Here is an 18,143-nt window from a genome sequence, read left to right on the forward strand (position 1 = left end):
CCTCTGACTTCAGAGTTTCTCCAACATAAAGGTGGCATGTCATTATTAAAGTCATGACACAACTTGACTGGGATCAGATGCCATCTGTGGGCTACTTTTAACATACACTCTCTAGTTCTGTCCAGTGTACCTTTTCCACCTTATGGTACATTCACACAAACATTTAGCGCCTGAAAATACGTGATGACCTCACATTCCAATGTGATTTCCATGGCTTATATCTTTTATTTTATTTGTATCTTTTATTTTATTTTATGTGCTGACAGACAAACACACAGACATACATTATATGACAAAAAGGGGGGGAGAAAAGGAACACAAAAGGAATAACAATATTAACAAAAAGAACTATAGCAAAAACAAAAACATACCTCAAAAATACTCTAATGGGCAATATATTTTAACCAAATTTCAAATCCATTTTCTTTGTTGACTTCCCTCATCCTCTACACGGATCTAATATCAGCCATAGTAATCTGCTTCCCTTCATCTTCTTTTTAACTCCCTTTATATTTATTTTTGGTTATTTTGTTCTAACAATAAATCAATTTGCAAAAGTTAATTAAAACAAGTCCAAGTAGTAATATGCGGGCATTGCTTTTTCTAATAATCACTGTATTTCTTCCAGGTTTTTTGAAACTTTTGTTTGCTGTGACCTCTGATCGTATCTGTCAATCTTGCCAATTCAACATAACTAATTTGTCTTGCCATTCCTGTTTTGTTGGAATTATTTCTTTTTTTCCATTTTTTTGCAATCAGGGTTCTAGCTGCCGCCACAGCATATAAGAATAATTTCTTACCTTCTCTGGCTATATCCATATCAGTTATTCCCAACCAAAAGGATTCTGTTTTTTCTTCAAAATTATATATATATAATCTGCTTTAAAGCTCTGGCCTCCCTCACTCCCTCTATCCCTCTAGCAATGAACAGACTACATATTCTTCAGTAAGTTTAAAAGCTTTACTTACTAAATCCAAAGGTCTGATTAATGTATTGTTCCATGCAGCAGCAAGGAGAGCACAGATACCTGTAGATTACTATTGGATGCAAAATACATAATATGGTTTCAAACATGCAGTCTGAACTTGGATTAAGTTCAGACATGTCCGTCCTGGTCGGTTATAAAGCTGGGAGGGAGGGGAAAGGTAGAGAAGCAGCTTCACTTCCTCCCTCACTGAGGTAAGTGGATGTGATCTAGCTGAGTCTAGGAACAGACCTCTTTGGTCTTAACCCCTTCATGCACTAACTGGCACTTATGCCTCATTTGTTACAGATAGGTAGCCGTGTTGGTCTGCCATAGTCAAAACAAAAAAATTCCTTCCAGTAGCACCTATTGGTATCTGAAGAAGTGTGCATGCACACGAAAGCTCATACCAAGAACTAACTTAGTTGGTCTTTTAGGTGCTACTGGAAGGAATTTTTTTGTTTTGTTTGACTGTAATTTCCCATAGTTTGGCCCTTATCGCTTTAAAAATCACAACACTTTTATCAGCAAATCAATATCATTTCCATTTTAACAAACTTTCAGGACTGAGAGAGTGACTGCTTTCAAACAGGTCTCCATTATTCCCTTACATCTCCTAGCGAATCCTATACATGTCTACTCAGAAGTAAGAACAATAAGTTCAGTGGGATTTGCTTCCAGGTAAGTGTGCAGAGGATTGCAGCCTGACATGAGTGTTAGATTCTTAGCCTTTCTGACAGCAAACTGTCTCTTGCTGTATTTGCACAGTTCAGTTATTTATGCTAGGCCTCTGGGATGTGGTGATCTAGGGATCTTAATATGTAAATAAATAAATAAGCATTGAGTTGACAAGATGTCACTGTAAGATACTTCATTCATATGCAGGGATACGCAGAGATGTGGTCAGGGCAAACAAAGTTTGGCTTCTTAAAAGCAACAACAATCCTGGAACATGAAGAAGTGCAGAGTTCAGCTTACCATAATCTTCTTATGGTTGCCAGGCCAAATCCAGTCTGCAGAGAGAATGAACAATAAGTGAGAGCTCAGTTGGAGTAGCATCATATTCCGGTATACTAAATTACTGGAAACCATCGGGTCATAGTGTGGACTTCTAAACACAGCACGTAAGAATATGGTAAAGGTATATGTTTGCATTTTTTTACCATGTTCTTACCTGCTGTATTACAAATGCCACGCAACCTCTTTAACATTTACAATGATGGGATTGTTTAAGCTTCCATGGCTTCATTCCAACTGTTTATGAATTAGTTCATGAAACTTGTGCAGACTCACTAGTCCTTACACCATTCATTTATGTCTCAAAATCAGTCTCATCCTGCTAATTTTCTACTCGGTCTTTTTGTTCTCCAAATAGGAAAATGGAAAATGGTGATGATAAGCCCCTAGTACCACTTTGACCTTCCACTTGGTGGAGTCCGTACATCTGAGTGACCTTTCCATTTCATCTCTTTTCTCCCATGGTCCATGCTGCAATTAAGTTCTTCTTGTCTCTCTCTGTATCATTCAAGAGACATTGATTAAAAGGTGAATAAATTACGTTGCTTTCTGAAACAGTATTATCCTGTGATCTATGTAAATACCTTGACATGATCAGAAAAAAATGTTTTCTTTGTGGACTTGAGGCTTGATGTGATTTCATCCATGCACTAATTAAAATGGGAAAAAATAGTATTTCTAAAACATCAAAATATGATGGAAAATTTTTCTTCAACTTGAAAGATTTGCTATGTTTGTCCATTATGAATGGGCTACTCTTGTTTTCTTTCGGGATATTCTGGAGCTGATGTTCCCAAGCTGGTACCTTCCACATGCTTTGGGCTACAGCTTGCATCATCCCTTTCCATTGGCCGTGCCAGCTAGGGCTGATGGAAGTTGTAGTCCAAGACATCTGGAAGGCACCAGGTTGAGTATCTCAAACACCAATTACTGTTCACTGGCTTTGTTTCTAGAAATAAAACATGTCCACCCTCCTTAAAAATAATGAACCAGGAGGCTAATATGATGATGAAAGGTGAGGCCTGATCATAGGTAAGCAATCCTACAGTCCTTTGAAAGGTAGCCCAAGATGTCTGAGGAGGGAGTGAATGAATAAGTAAAACGCACATTCATTGAATCCAAAGCAAACTTATTATTTCATAGGAATCTCCTAGGCGGAGCAAGCAAAACCCATTATAGTCCTCATTGGCAAGGTTTCAGAGGGTTGCTGCTAAGGATGGGGGATAAATTCATTTTGGTATGAATTTTCATGAGACCCTTCCTATTTTAAACTTTTTGAAATAGTAAGTTATCCAAAACACAGCTATCCTTCAAAATTTGTACTTCTCTGAATTTGATAGTTTTTTACTTAAGCAAACAAGGGACCTGTTGGGATGCTTTAGGACACGTGTAGCCAACATGGTGCCCTCCAGCTGCTGTGGACTACAGCTCCCATCTGTCCGAGGGAGCATGGGCAATGGTCAGGAATTATGAGAGTTGTGGTCCACAACATCTGGAGGGCATGATATTTGCTACCCCCACCCAGGAGATCTGATGAACTGGCCCTGGTCAAATAAGTATGGCCCTGGTCATTTCTCCCTGTGCTTGATATTTGCCATATTCCTTCACATATCTGAGTTAAACAATCGAAATGAACGAACAGGTGCATAAATAAAATCAAACAAAAATCTGCTAGGATGAATTAATACCTAACTTTTCAAGTGGTTAAAATGCTTATTTGATTTGATCATCCTCATGGGTTTCTATTGCAATACAATGTGAATTTTTAAAACTGAAAATAAATTCACCTACCCCACCTTAAAAAAACCAGCTGCTGTAGTTTTCTTCCCCATTATATAGCAGCATACTGAGCTTTAAAGTAGCAAAGTGATATAACTGATGAGCTGTGCAGCCCTATTTTTCATGGTGTTATATTTACCATGAGACTTATTTATCATTGTTTTGGTACCGCATAGAATATCAACCATAATACTTGATATAATGGTAGCACTGAGAAATGAGCTTATTCCTCCAATGTGCAAAGCCCAAGCAGAGTGCTGATTCCAATGGGCTGCAAAAAATCATACAGCAAAACTCCTTCAAACATTTCATAGAGCACTTGTAGTCCCCATTGCCCCAGTATATTTTCAGCACTGAATGCTGATCTTCCTGGAGCAAGAAGCAGTAATCATGGGGCTGAAAGTGTCCTCCATCATTTCACGAATCATGTGCAAGTGAAATTATGAATATAGTATCTTAAGCAGATAATTCCAGTACTTAACAAAAGATGGTATGAGTCATTTCCATATGCATCAGAACTATCCCAGCTGATGCTGCAGTTACTGTAAGATTGTATGTTAACGGTCCACTGGAAAGCAGAAATCAAGATACATTTCCTTTTTATTTTTATTTTCCCCCCAGAAAAAAAAAATCCAATATGTGTACAAAACATATCTTCACTTGTAGCACTTGACTAAAGTGAGGTTGAGTGTTTCAATTGGCAAGGATGAACTTTGAAGGATGAGCTCTCTGTCCAAACAACATTATTTAAGGCGCCAATATTTCCTTTCAACATTTTCCGATGACACTGGCTAGTGAACTCTGCCATCTCCCTTCCCTGCAGGTTTTGTGTAAAGGCCAGTAATTTAAACTTGATATAATTAGTAAGTAGCATCAGTTCCTGGTCATCTCAGGACCAGCTTTCCTGGTTTGCTCATCTGGGTCCAGAATTACAATATAGTACTTATATTAATCTGAACAAGAATAATACAAACAGGATCTTGTAAGGCAGAGACATTCACAGTACTTACAAAAACTGCATCAGCAGGTGTGAGGGTTTGGGGGAACTTTTTTCTTTTGCAGAGCAGCAATAAGCCTTGCTGTTGTTTATATCCTACATTGTTTTATTCTCATAATGTAACTACTTGCAGTTTAAAGGTTCAGGCTACAAAACCATTTTTCCCAAGCTGGCTTTCTGGAACAAACTCCTTATGCCAGGAACCACACCCAGTGGTGGAGTTTCATGCTCTGGCACTGGGGGCGGGGCGGGGAGCAGGCGGGGGCGGGGCTGGCACGTGTTCCGGGGCGTCCAGGGGGCGGGGCATGCCGCTGATAGGGGCATGCACCCAGCGTGGGCAGGGGTGGGGGCAGCCACGATGGCACCCTACCAGGATCACACTGCCAGGGGTGGTGCACTACCCCGGCACTCCTCTTCCTCTGCCAGTGACCACCCACCTACCCACCCCACTGCATTATCTTCCTTCCTCTTTTCATCTATAGGAACATATACTGCCCCAGAGTATGGTGGCTTGTTCCTGGCTGACCTAGTGTAGCATTTTCTGAACATCTAGCTCCATTGATGCATCTCACTTATACAGATGGTACAAGCTCACTTTGGGTGTTCAACCTGGAGTGAGGATGAGTACACTAGCTTCACCCTCAATGCCAACCCAATCACTCCCCCATGAGTCAGAGGGATAATTTCTGAAGCTCAGATTTTGCATTGTTCATGGTGGGCTCCTTGTACAATCTAGAACCTTGATCTTCCAGTGTTCTACAACACACAGGGACCCTACAGAAGTAAAGCAGCTACTCTGCTGCAAACCTTTGCCTCCAACTTAGGGAGGGTGACTGCACAAGGATGGCAACAGGACATGGGAGTGGGGTAGGTCGTGTCCACTCTGTGCTTCATGTGAATCTAATTGTGTGAAGGATCAGAGCATCCAAACTGGGGTGCATATTTCATATGGATCCATTCAAGATGCTTCATCACGAGTTGCTGCTGAAATTTGAGAAATTTTAAGGAAATCCATGAGGATTTTCAGTTAACAAGACTAGTAAAACATTTATGCTTCATTTCATGTTCATTCCTACTGTTAATTAGCAAAAGCATAATCTGTTTCACTCTCTTTCTCACAATTTTTCCTATTATTGGTCGGGTATCACTTTTGTTTACCTTGCTGCACCTCAGAACTCCCTCTTTCTCTTTGTGTGGTTGCCATTGTGTTTGCTGCTGCATCAGAGGGAGGCAAGAATACCTGCTGCTCACATTCAGATAAAGCACAAATTATAACTGGGGGGAAATTAAGCGGGAGTCATAGTTTGTTTATTTAAGTTTGTATAATCCACGCTTCAGTTTTAAGAGAAGCACCCAGGGTGGGTAACTTCAGAATAAAAATGATTTATGCAAAAGGAAGTGAAAACAAATATAATAAAAGCAGCAGGATAAATGAGTGGCATTAAACACACACACACACACACACACACACTTTTCTAATGCTATAAAAGCTTTGGGTCCCCTTTGATCAGGGGCCAAGTTCTTTGGATAGGAATCAATTCTTTATTCACACTACACCATGCAATAAATCTGAACTTTTTTCATGCTGTGTTGTCTTCTATTGGCTGTAAGAGTCAATGTCTCTATTTAGCCTTCCCTTCTAGGGTAACAATGCCCTAAAATCTAATAAAGGCCAATGCTTGAGAAACATAATTCAGAATAAATTAAAAGTCACTTGGACACCATCACAGAAAACCAAGAGAAATATTTGAGTGGTTTAAAAAACAACAACCACATAAATGTAAAAGAGAGAGTGCCATCCAAATCATCCTGTGCTAGATGTTTGATATGCAGGGCGCCACCACCAAGAAAGCCCTTTCTCTGGATATCACTCACCTCACCTCAGAAAGCAGAGACATATAGAGAAGGTATTGATGTTTATCTCACATCTTAGACAGTGTCATATGGGGATGGGGGGAATGGTCATTCTGGTATATTGGTTCCAAGCCATAAAGGTTTGATGGCACTATACCATGAGCAGACTCTGTTTAACCTTCATATTTCCATAGTACCTCAATATGACTGGCAAGGCAATCTATAACAAAAGCCAAACTACCTGTTACACACAAGACACATAACTGCTCATCTCAAGCTTTCATTTTTATTTAAATACATCAGGAATGGAGGCTCTGAATGCAATTACAGCAGTGGTGAGGGGTGTGTGTGTTTAATTCTGTCTACATGCCCACCTTTAATTCTGCAAGAAAAATACAGCTGCCTGCTGGTCCCCCCAGCCTCATGAAAACAACACCAGCTTTAGGCGGACAATTTACATCAGGAATACATCAATTTACATCAGATACCACCTCAAACTATGTTGAGGTTAAAATTAATGCAATCATGGATTTCCTACATATGTCTTCTCTGGTCCTAAACTGACCTCTTATTATTACTACTTAATTCCTATAAAGTATGAAAATGATAGTAAATAATCACAAAAACTCTTAAATGGTTACTTTTCCCACATCTGAGCCCGACTGAATGTTTTCAAATGAAACAGTAGCCACTGTTTTTCACAACTCAGCCTAGCTGAATGTTAAGGGACTTAATATTCTTAGGAGAAACATGCTCTTGAGTTTGGAATTAATGGTCTTGGTGGAGGGGGAAGGTTATTTAAGATGGTAATTTGTATTGCTGCACTTGCTTTATAAATGTGATGCTAAGCCAGAGCTGCTTCATTTGCCCTCTTCAACTCATTCTGCTGGCCGCCCAGAGTTCTGACCGTGGAGGTCCTGCCTTGATGGCCCCACTGTTGTCTGTTCCCATATGTCCCCATCCTGGCCCAAATTCATCCTAAAAGGCAGTAGTTCTGCTGAAGTCCAATTTTGTATCCCTACTTCCTATATCTGCATTTTTTAAATTAAGAGTCCTGATTATGTATTGTCATGTTTGTTGTGATGGGACAAACTATATTCTTTAAATGATATACACTATTACAATGGTTTGCCTATCACACAAACTTATTTAAGGGCACTGGAAAATACACTCTAGTCTCAATCTGCTAGGAACTGTCTTTTGTGCACACTGGGTTGAAACAAATACAGCTGTGGATTGTGCCCTCTACAGCCGGATTTTGTAAACTCTTCAAGTGGCGTTATAGAACACTTTTAAGAGCGAACTTCAGAGATCATTATGTAACTGAATACAAGAACCAATAATGTCAGCATGCCATAACAACAAGTCACCGTGGTTCGATTTCAAATACTGCTGTGCATTTAATAGCTTCCTGCATGCTTTGTGCTCTTGTCCCAGCAATGCGAGTCTACATGGGGGCACAATTTAGCAGATTAGCATTGAGAGGTCACACATTCAATAAGAATATGCATATCCCTCTTGAGTCTCAAATAGATTTTTTAATATTTCTCTGGAAAGTATACAGTTGTTATTTTGAAACACACAGAGGTAGGGTGTGTGTGTGTGTGTGTATTCCAGAGGGTCCAATTCTTCTGCTTTGTTCATTTCTCCTTTGTGTCTTTCCTGACAATCCCATTTTCACACAGGAATCTCAGAACCATTTTTGATTAGAAATTTCTTAGGTGAGACTGGGGGATCTAGAATTTAGGAGGTGGGAATGGCGATTGTACTTAGTAGAGAGTAGATGCACTTTAAATGTTGTTAATTATCCACAGGATGCAATGGTAGAAATCCCAACTAAACAGAATGGGACTTACTTCCAGGTAAACATGCAAAGGATCAAATGTGCTGTGGATGCGAAAGCAACTTGCAGTATCTGTTAAGACAAAGATGCAGAGCAATTAAGCGCTATGGCTGTCAGAAATCAGATCTATTCTCTAGCATCATATAAATCAGTCTGTCTCTCAACGTAAGTTTCCTCTAAGTGGGGAAAGAAAAAGACATTGAGTTAAGCTTTAATAGTGTTTGTTATCCAATACCCCATACCCAATATCCCCATGTTTCCACTAACAGGGAAACATATGCTATACAATGCAGAGATGTAAATAAATCCCCAATTTCTTATTAAACTCTAAATAGCATTTGCCTCCACATATTGAAAAATAATCATCAGAAACGATCCTTGTCTGGCATGGAGCAGCCATTGGCCAGGATCCAGTACACATGCTGGAGTCCCACTGATTTCAGTGAGGCTTCAGAGTGCACCTCAGTGAACTGGAGACCTGCCACTGTGGTGAATATCTGTTACACATGTTCCTCAAGTCCCAACCTATACTGTACATGGATGGAAAAGTCTGAAGGGAACAATAAGGCCAAGTATCCCCTACATTTCAATTTTATGACCGTAGTCTTAAAATATTTGGGAATACGAAAGATCTCCAGCTTATTTTTGCATCTTCAAGCACTTTACACAAACACGAACTGCAAACAATACCAAAACTGGTCTTATGACTAATTAGGTCCACGGGAGAAATCAAATCACAGCAGACAAGAAGCTTCTATTCCCTGGACCTGTAACATGCATGTTCATCTGTATTACACTTCCTGGATTATTTTACCTTCTTTTAGCCATGCAAAAGCTATAGTGTTTCAAAGCTGCAGATTAGTGATGGTGGCAGCTTATTCCTTTTGGTTATCTACAGCACCATCTTAGTGTCTCGAGGCATAAAAGAATATTATCTGTGTGACAGTTATGGCCAGAGCCATCTATACTGCTCGTGCTATCAGCACTCACAAAAAAAAAAGCTCCAAAAGAGAAATCATTCAGTTTAAGACTCAACCCCCCACCCCCACCCCCGGTCGTTTCATTAAAAGCTTAAAATCGTGGAAGTGCTGTGCGTTATGACGAAGGTTATATGAAAATTTCTGTAAATCTATGATGTGGAAAGTATGTATGTGGTTGGAGCGGGGGGGGGGGGGGAGGGAAGGAGGTTGGTTGCTAATCTTTTGTAAAGGCGGTTGACCATAAGCAAGACAGCCTATAAATTGGCTTTCCTTCTTTACTTAATTTTCATCACAAATAATGTGCCACTCTGATTGCATGAAATCATCAGGAGTGTCTTCAATTACTGTGTGCAGCCTCTGATCAAAATGACTTCCTTTATTCTGAGTCAGGGGAGGGGGTAGAGGGGGAAAGAATGATGTGGTGCGAGGGGGGAGGGGAGGGGGGGCAAGGGAGAATGTGCAGCTAGTTATGTATTACAAATGTCAGGTTGCTGAGGAAGTGTATATATTCATATTTAATAATTTCTAAGCTGGAGTTGTGATTGTAATAATGGCTCATTCATATCTGCATTTCATTTAAATGCACTGTTTTGACTCGCTGAACATTTGTCAAAGATATTATAGCTAAACTTTTTCACATGACCACTGAGGTAATGACAAGCATTACATTACCAGTAAAACTGCACGACTTGCTGATACTTCCATTTTCCTTAGCAGCTTATGAAATAATCAAAATGTGTGCATGAAATGGCGGCCTGCTCTGAATTTATTTTAATACAGCCGGGCTTATAGGGAGAAATGAAGAAGAGCATAGGACCTCAGACACGAGAGACAATGACTTCACACAAAGCTGAATTTTACTAGCAGGAAAGATGGATATATGGGTATTAGACTTTTCATAGCTATAGGAAGGATAATCTTTCAATCAGATTAATGAGAAAATATATTGCATGGGCCCTACAGCACTTTTTGCTTTCCAGGCTAATACGTGATTTAAATCCCCAAAGTACATTTTCGGCATTACAATATCCTTTGATAATAATGTCGCTTGCACAAAGACAGATAAAAATAAAACAGTCCCCCCTGATTTCCCATTTTAGATTTGAAGTATATTTTCGGTCCTTGTCTCACAACCAAGTGAATTCTATTGAGAAGAGTCACATTTAATAAGACAAAGAGAATTTTCTAATTATGCTACCTGTCAAGATTGGAATCTATGGGATTGCAACTGCAATTGAAGAAACAGATGAGGCAATTGCATATAGTCCAGTTTACTTTGGTGTATGATTACTATTTGCACTTAGATATTGCTTAATGTAAATCAAGCAAACACAGAGACGTGTGCTTTGAGGTAAGCATCGAGAGGCAGGTTTCAAAATGGATTCTACAAAGCCACATTTCAATTTTTTAGTAACCAATTTTCCTAGGTTCCCTAAGTTACCTATAGAAAAACAACAACTGTGGAAACATGTGAAAACGAAGGGGGAAAACCTCTGAAATGATGTAGCCAACTACCTTAGTATATGGTACCATTACAAAGTCATATAATCAAGACTAGGAATACTAATAAAGGTATATGCATATGATTATATGAAATAAAATATTTGTCTGTCTCTTTGGAAGAAAACAATAAGTATAATTACAACACAAAACCCACTAAAAATAGTGCAGTAATGCAGTGGGAATATTTGTATGTATTATGCTTGTTACTATTCAAATGCTTATGGATATATAAGTGTGTCCCTGAAAGTTATAACATGGGGGTTTCTGAGGATTGTTCACTGTTTAGGGCTCTTCAGACATTACTCTTAGCCAAAGCATGGCAGATCTGAGAGAGTGGGAAAGCCCTCATGTTGCTATTTTTATACTAGAGGTTCATACAAATCCACAGTCTACCACTAACAATTGCATATATGCATACAAAACATTGCCAGCCATATTAATCTATTGAGGGAGGAGGCCAAAAGCTACAGTAGAACAATACTTTTATTAGGGCCAACTAATACGTCACAAAATAGTATGTCAAATTCTTCAAAAAATTTCATAGGGTTGGAGAACCGGTGACCCTCCAGATGATGTTGAATTCCACCTCCCATCCACCTTGGCCAATAAAGCCAATGGTCACGCATGATGGGTGCTGTAGTCCAGCAACATCTGGAGGGTCGTAGGTTCCCCAACCCTGATATAGTGGGGCATTAAATCAAACAGAGAATAAATAAAATCCCATCAGATGACATAAAAACATTCCGGATCCTGCAGCCCTCTGCAGGTGCACAATTTATTAATATGTTGTTTTTCCTGCAAGAGCCAAGATCTACAAGTTCCTACACCACAAAGACAAATGTAGAATTTTCAAGAATTTCCATTGCTGGGCTATTGAAATCCTAGCTGCAGCTAACATCCATGTCAGAAGTTCTTTAAGGTGACAAGCTTTCATGTTATCAGCCCACATCTTCAGTAATGACAGCTGTGAGGAGACCTGAAGAGGTGATTTAATTATTTTAACTATTTCTTTATATACAGAATAAATGAAATAAAAAATAAATTGTGATTATTATTACTGCCATTTGGAGCATATGCATGTCTTCATTGTGAAATAACTCAAAGCTACATATTATTTACCAAAAAGAAGAAACCTATTTCTTGTAATCATAATTACCCTCAGCTGAACCATAAGGAGTCCCATAAGGAGAAAAGGTAGGGTATAAATAAATATACAACAATGACAACAACAACATCTTCACATTGTAGACTTGTTATGATTCAAAGTTTGGGACAAGCCCAACACCACTGCGAGGGCAGCAGTATACAAGTAGGAACATAAGATGAGCCTGTTGGATCAGACCAATGGCTCTCCTAATCCAGCATCTGGTTTTCCCAATAGTGATGTATGAAAGTGAAAGCTGGGCCATAAAGAAGGCTGATCGCAGAAGAATTCATGCTTTTGAATTATGGTGCTGGAGGAGACTCTTGAGAGTCCCATGGACTGCAAGAAGATCAAACCTCTCCATTCTGAAGGAAGTTACAGATAGGTAGCCGTGTTGGTCTGCCATAGTCAAAAAAAATCGGACATCAGGAATCACAAGACAGAGAAACCAGTAGGAGAACACTTCAGTCTCCCAGGACATTCTATACAAGATCTCAAAGTAGCTGTTTTACTACAAAGGAATTTCAGAAATAGACTGGAAAGAGAAGCTGCTGAATTGCAACTTATCACCAAACTTAAAACCATGGAGAAACCTGGTCTGAACAAAGACCTTGGATTCTTATCTCATTATACATGACAAAGCCATTTTTCACCTTTTCACCCCTTGCTTTTTCCTGTAAGACCTATTGCAGTCGTTAAGAGTCGTCAACAGGCTCATCACAGCTATCTGCCAATCACCCATTCCCACCACCCTTCTGAGTAATACCCCTCCCCACCTTCTCACTATATAGAAGGGTCTGGAAACTTCTGTTTCAGTGTATCTGAAGAAGTGTGCATGCACACGAAAGCTCATACCAAGAATTGACTTAGTTGGTCTTTAAGGTGCTACTGGAAGGAATTTTTTTTATTCTGAAGGAAATCAGCCCTGAGTGCTCACTGGAAGGACAGAGGCCACCTCATGAGAAGAGAAGACTCCCTGGAAAAGACCCTGATGTTGGGAAAGATGGAGGGCACAAGGAGAAGGGGACGACAGAGGACAAGATGGTTGGAAAGTGTTTTCGAAGCTACCAGCATGAGTTTGACCAAACTGCGGGAGGCAGTGGAAGACAGAAGTGCCTGGCGTGTTCTGGTCCATGGGGTCACAAAGAGACAGACACGACTAAACAACAACAAACCAGCATCATGTCCTCACAGTGGCCAATCATATGCCTGTGGGAAATCCCCGAACAGGCCTGAGAACCTGAGCACTCTCCCGTCCTGCAGTTTCCAGCAACTGGTTTCAGAACCATTACTGCCACCAGCAGTGAAGGCAGAGAACACCCATCATGGCTAGTAGCAATTGATAGCCTTCTCCTCCTTAAGTCACAGAGCAGGTTGTTGTTGCTCTGCTTATAGCTTTCCCTATCTCAAGGACTCTAGGCAGGCCAAAGCTTTCACATTTCTGTTTCAAAGCTTCATGGTTCAAAGGATCATGAGGAAGATGAAGCAAAGCAGATAAAGGAAAATACATCATTATGATGTCGATAGAAACTGGAGCCCATTTGTGGCTGCAGCTAGGTTTCATTATGCGGCCAAAATTAACATGCCGGGCCTTGCATACCCTAGGCAGATTTCCCTGGATTCAGTGAGAATTATTTTAAAACACTCATGCTATCCCTTCTCTTGTTTAAGAGTGTGAAGCCTGTGAATGTGTATTTCTGGATATTGACAACTTCTCAATTCACTTAGGACATATGACAAGTCTGCTAACCTTTAAAGGAACATCTTGACAGCTACATGTCACCATGTTACCAGGAAGCACTAAGGCAGAATGGCCAATGGCACTAATGTTTGTATTTGAACAGCTGTTTTGGTGACTGAATTTCAGCTGTTGATGTAGTAATCCCTATGTATAGTTTATTATTTTATAGATACAGGCACACTCCTGGCTGCTCCCCGCACCCCACTTATCAGTTTGCTAGGTTTATATAGCATTTTGGGAATCATTAGGATGAAAGGCACTATAAACGTAAGATATTATTAAAAATGAGATAAGTAAATGGAAAGAAAAGGCAGATAAACCTAGGCAGATCCCCCAGCTATTTCCAACCATGCAAAGGAGAAGGCCTTGAGCAGATTATCTCCCCTTAAGCCTGCCTTTCAGGCCTTGTGTCCTGAATTTATTCAGGATTAATCCTCTACTTCAAAAGAGATGTTGCTACTTAAACAGCAATACATTTCCTTCTTGCACTCTATCTATTGCCCTTTTCACCCCGGTGAGACTCAGTGGGGGCAAGTTGAGTGTTCTTTCTCAGTCCATGGTGAGTACTATTGTAGAGTCAGGTGTCTTTTTCACAAATACCTAGTATGTCAACCAGGCACTTGGGCTAAAGTTGATCCTGTTTCCTTCAACGGCCAATAAGATTCCAACTAATAGAAGTACCTTCTCTTCTTCTCCCCCTGGATCTTTTATTGCAGGCAAGTTGTATATAAAAAAAGCTTGCCCATGCAGTACTCTTCCTTTTCTCCTCAATGACCCACTGCTTTGAAAATCTAAAATGATGCTGCATCCGTTGTATGTTTATTTCTTTATTATTGATTTATAAACATATTTATATCTTGCCAACTGACATGAAATATCAAGATGGTTGTAGAATATATTCAATGAAACATACAGGGGGAAAACATAAAACTGTAAAAAAAAAACAAAGTATTCATTAAATGTTGGAAAGTCCATAGCAAAGATGCCTGTTAAAACTGGTGGAAGAGTTTTCCACAGCATGGAACCAACAATACTTCTAGAAGAGGCCACTTGGACCTCCAGATTATCTCTGTGTCAAAGTGTACAGAGAACTAAGACATACCCTTAGCAAGTAAGATCCATTTAAAACAATGGACTTTACTTCTGTGTAGAGTTGCACTGTAAGTCGTTCCCCCCGCCCCCAAATCTTGCTCTACGGTATTATCTCGATTACAGACAACAGCAGCTTCTCACTCTAGGGTCCTCCTCCTCTGTCCTTATTCTAAAGACACTGGTGAATCCTCACCTGCTCTCTGTCGAATCATAAGAACAGCAAGAGCTGGCTTTTCATATGAAACTATTTTAGAGTAACACCAGAAATTTAGATTGGTCCTGGACAGGACAGGAACATCTAGACAAGCAGATGCTCAGGGCATTCAACTGGACATTTGGTGTCCATTATAAAATGGTATCTGATTCCTTTCTGTTGAATCCCATGTCAATGGTCCACTTGCTCTGGTTATTTCATGCTCCAAGCTCCTACTTCTGCCTGCTTGCCAAACTCGTGACTATGCAGCCCCTGGCATGATAACCAAGGGTGCACAAATCAGTCTGTTTCTATATCCCTTGGCATGTGCTCATAAATCTGTTTTGTCCTGTTTCTGTTTTAATTTGATTTTTATTAATCTGCACAAAATGTATGCTTAAAGACATATTTCTAAATGTATTGTCATTCAAAGAAATATTTTTTAAAGCATCTTATACATTTTGGCCCAAGGACTTCATCAGAAACATTTGGAAATATGAAAGTGGGTGGATAACTTAAGTTCCTATTGGCACATTAAGGGAGGGATCAGGTCAGTTCATGCTGTAATTCACAAAGCTATATATTTTCCAGGCATCCTTAACCTGCTTCTGTTATAACTGCTTGCTTGTCTGTTTATCATAAATATACAACACCTCTTTGTATATTATTGTGCTTTCAGTTTCTGGATCATGTTCCATCTTTTGTGTTGCTTGGTTTCAAAGAAATGTTCTTCACTGTGCCCTCTTCCTTTAAAAATTAAGATGGATTCACCAAACCATTTGTTCAACATCAAGGTGACTTACTTTCAGGAAGATAAGCCAGCATTGTGAATGATTCATTATCACTTCCTGAGATTTGGAGAACAATGTTGTGTTCATAACTCTTCACAAATCAAGGTTTTCAAGAATGCCTTCACTGCTGGCCTGAAAGCATTTTATACCATTAAAAAGGCCAAGATATATGTGCATATTCATTGTAAGGTGTTTCTTTAAAAAACAAACAAACCACACACTTCTGTTTGATATTTTTTTTTGAAAAAGGGTATGTGTGTGGTACGTGTGTGATGATTCTTGTTTCTGTGTAACACATCTGCGTGTTCAGACCCAGAGACCTCCCCCCTAAATAAACACACACTTGACTCAAATTTTAGTTTTGGCAGAATTTAGGCCACAACTTTATAGATTACAGAAAAGTGAGTGGTTGCATAGGCTCTGGTTTGACTAGCTCCCTGGACCCCAGAGCTCTATCATAGGTAGGTGAAAAGCCAGGGAACAGACTATGTCCACTCCCCAGATGCTCCCCTGGACTCAGGCATGGGCACAACCCCCTCTCAGGGGTTGACCAAACCAAGTTGAGTCCCTGGATTCCTTTAACAGAATACCCTTCACATAGGGATGGCAAGACCGTTTCCCGATCCCTATCACCTGAACTAGTGCCTATCCACAACCTTACAAGTTGTGACGATTTGCTACGCGGCAAGCGAAACCCAAATGCCAACAGCCAATCAGCCAAGGGGGAAAAATTGCTGCCATGCCCCTGTTCCAACGACACACGACAGCATAGCAAGGTCAATCGCAAAATGCCCTAAAAGTAGGGAAAGATGGGTGGGTGTTCCAATGCACAAGCCGAAAGAGGAAGCTCTGGGGCATGTGCAGAGGTATATATAGGTCTCTCAATCCGTTTAGACTGCACCCCATTGGCCAGATTAAACCCAGCAACGAGGGACCTACCAATTGGGTGTTGTGGCTATCCAATATAGCCACCCACAACCAGGAGGTCAGTCTCCAGGTCTCACCACAACACATGCCCTCTTTTAGGGGGGACACGATTTCAGCACATTTCCTACAGCATAGTTTGATGACTGCAGAGAGCACTTTATTCCATGTCCCCAACATTTTCTTACCTTATGATGCAAACACATGGCATAAAATGCACTTCTGAAAATCTTGTGGATCTAGTGGATTTGTAGCACTCATTTCATTGTTAATTGCTTCCAGAAAAAAATCCATTTGCAACTTTGAAGATTTCAGGATTTTTGCATTGTAATTTTCACATGGTTTTCATGATCATGCCACCACTCCTCACATGATGAAATTTTGGGTGGTATCTTGGCATATAGTTCTTTCCCACCATTTAACATTTAGCACAACATGAAAAAAAGTCAACAGGTAATGCCATCTAAAAGGAACATTAGAACCTGGGACAGAACTGCTAGCATTATAACCAGCAAAACTAACGCAATATTTCACATGTTTGAATGCACCCTATATGCATCTGGGAGCTATGGGCAAATATGTCAATTTCAGTTTCCCTTGGTTTCTCATTTTTCCAATCTCCACATTTCCACATCAGTTTGCAAATTACCTTTTAAAAAAGTCCTCATCAAATCCATCAGCATTTCAGTGTGAATTTCTTCTAATATACACACTTGTTTTTAATTTTGTCTAATGTACGTATTTTTGCAAGCAATTTCACTTAATATAATGCATTTTCTATGTCATTTCATTAATGCACACTTAACCTAATATATATAGTTTTGTATGCCTTACTTAGCTGAAGAACTTCATTACAAAATTCAGAGATGTGCAAACTTTGAAGGTTGCCTGATTCTCAGTTTCTGTACCATTTAAGGAAATGCAAATGAGGTAGGTACGCCTTTCATTGTGAACTGAATAGAATTTCTTCCCTAGCTCTAGTGTTTACTTCAAAATAAGTTCCACTGAATTCAATGGTGCCTACTTCCCTGGATGTATATATAAAGTGGCAGCCTAAGGCTGTGTCTTAGACCATGGCCTAAGGTGAAACAAACTGTTGACAGAAATACTATTGTCATTTTCTTTTGCAGGGGGATAAGTGAGGATTATGTGTGGCTGGTTGGTTGGTTGGTTGGTTGTTGTTTTTTTAAGAAGGGAAGAGTGGTAGAAAGAAAGAATAGAGGAAGAAATGTATAGAAGAAAAGGAGGGCAAAATGGGCAGAAAGGAAGTGAGAGAGGAAATGGATGTGATTAAAGAGAGGTTCTAGGGCTGAGAAGGCT

The 18,143-nt window shown here is 39.9% G+C and overlaps 1 long non-coding RNA gene across 1 annotated transcript; it reads right to left on the minus strand.

The window, feature by feature from the left end:
* Positions 1-1,821: 1,821 nt before the first annotated feature.
* On the minus strand, positions 1,822-5,467 carry LOC309374329. The gene is made up of 2 exons (XR_014170528.1): positions 5,285-5,467; positions 1,822-2,480 (listed from the first exon to the last, which is right to left on the minus strand). It is a non-coding gene; the product is annotated as an uncharacterized lncRNA (long non-coding RNA).
* Positions 5,468-18,143: the final 12,676 nt, after the last annotated feature.

The sequence above is a fragment of the Podarcis melisellensis genome, assembly GCF_964234715.1.
Source record: "Podarcis melisellensis genome assembly, chromosome: 7".
Taxonomy (NCBI): Eukaryota; Metazoa; Chordata; class Lepidosauria; order Squamata; family Lacertidae; genus Podarcis; species Podarcis melisellensis.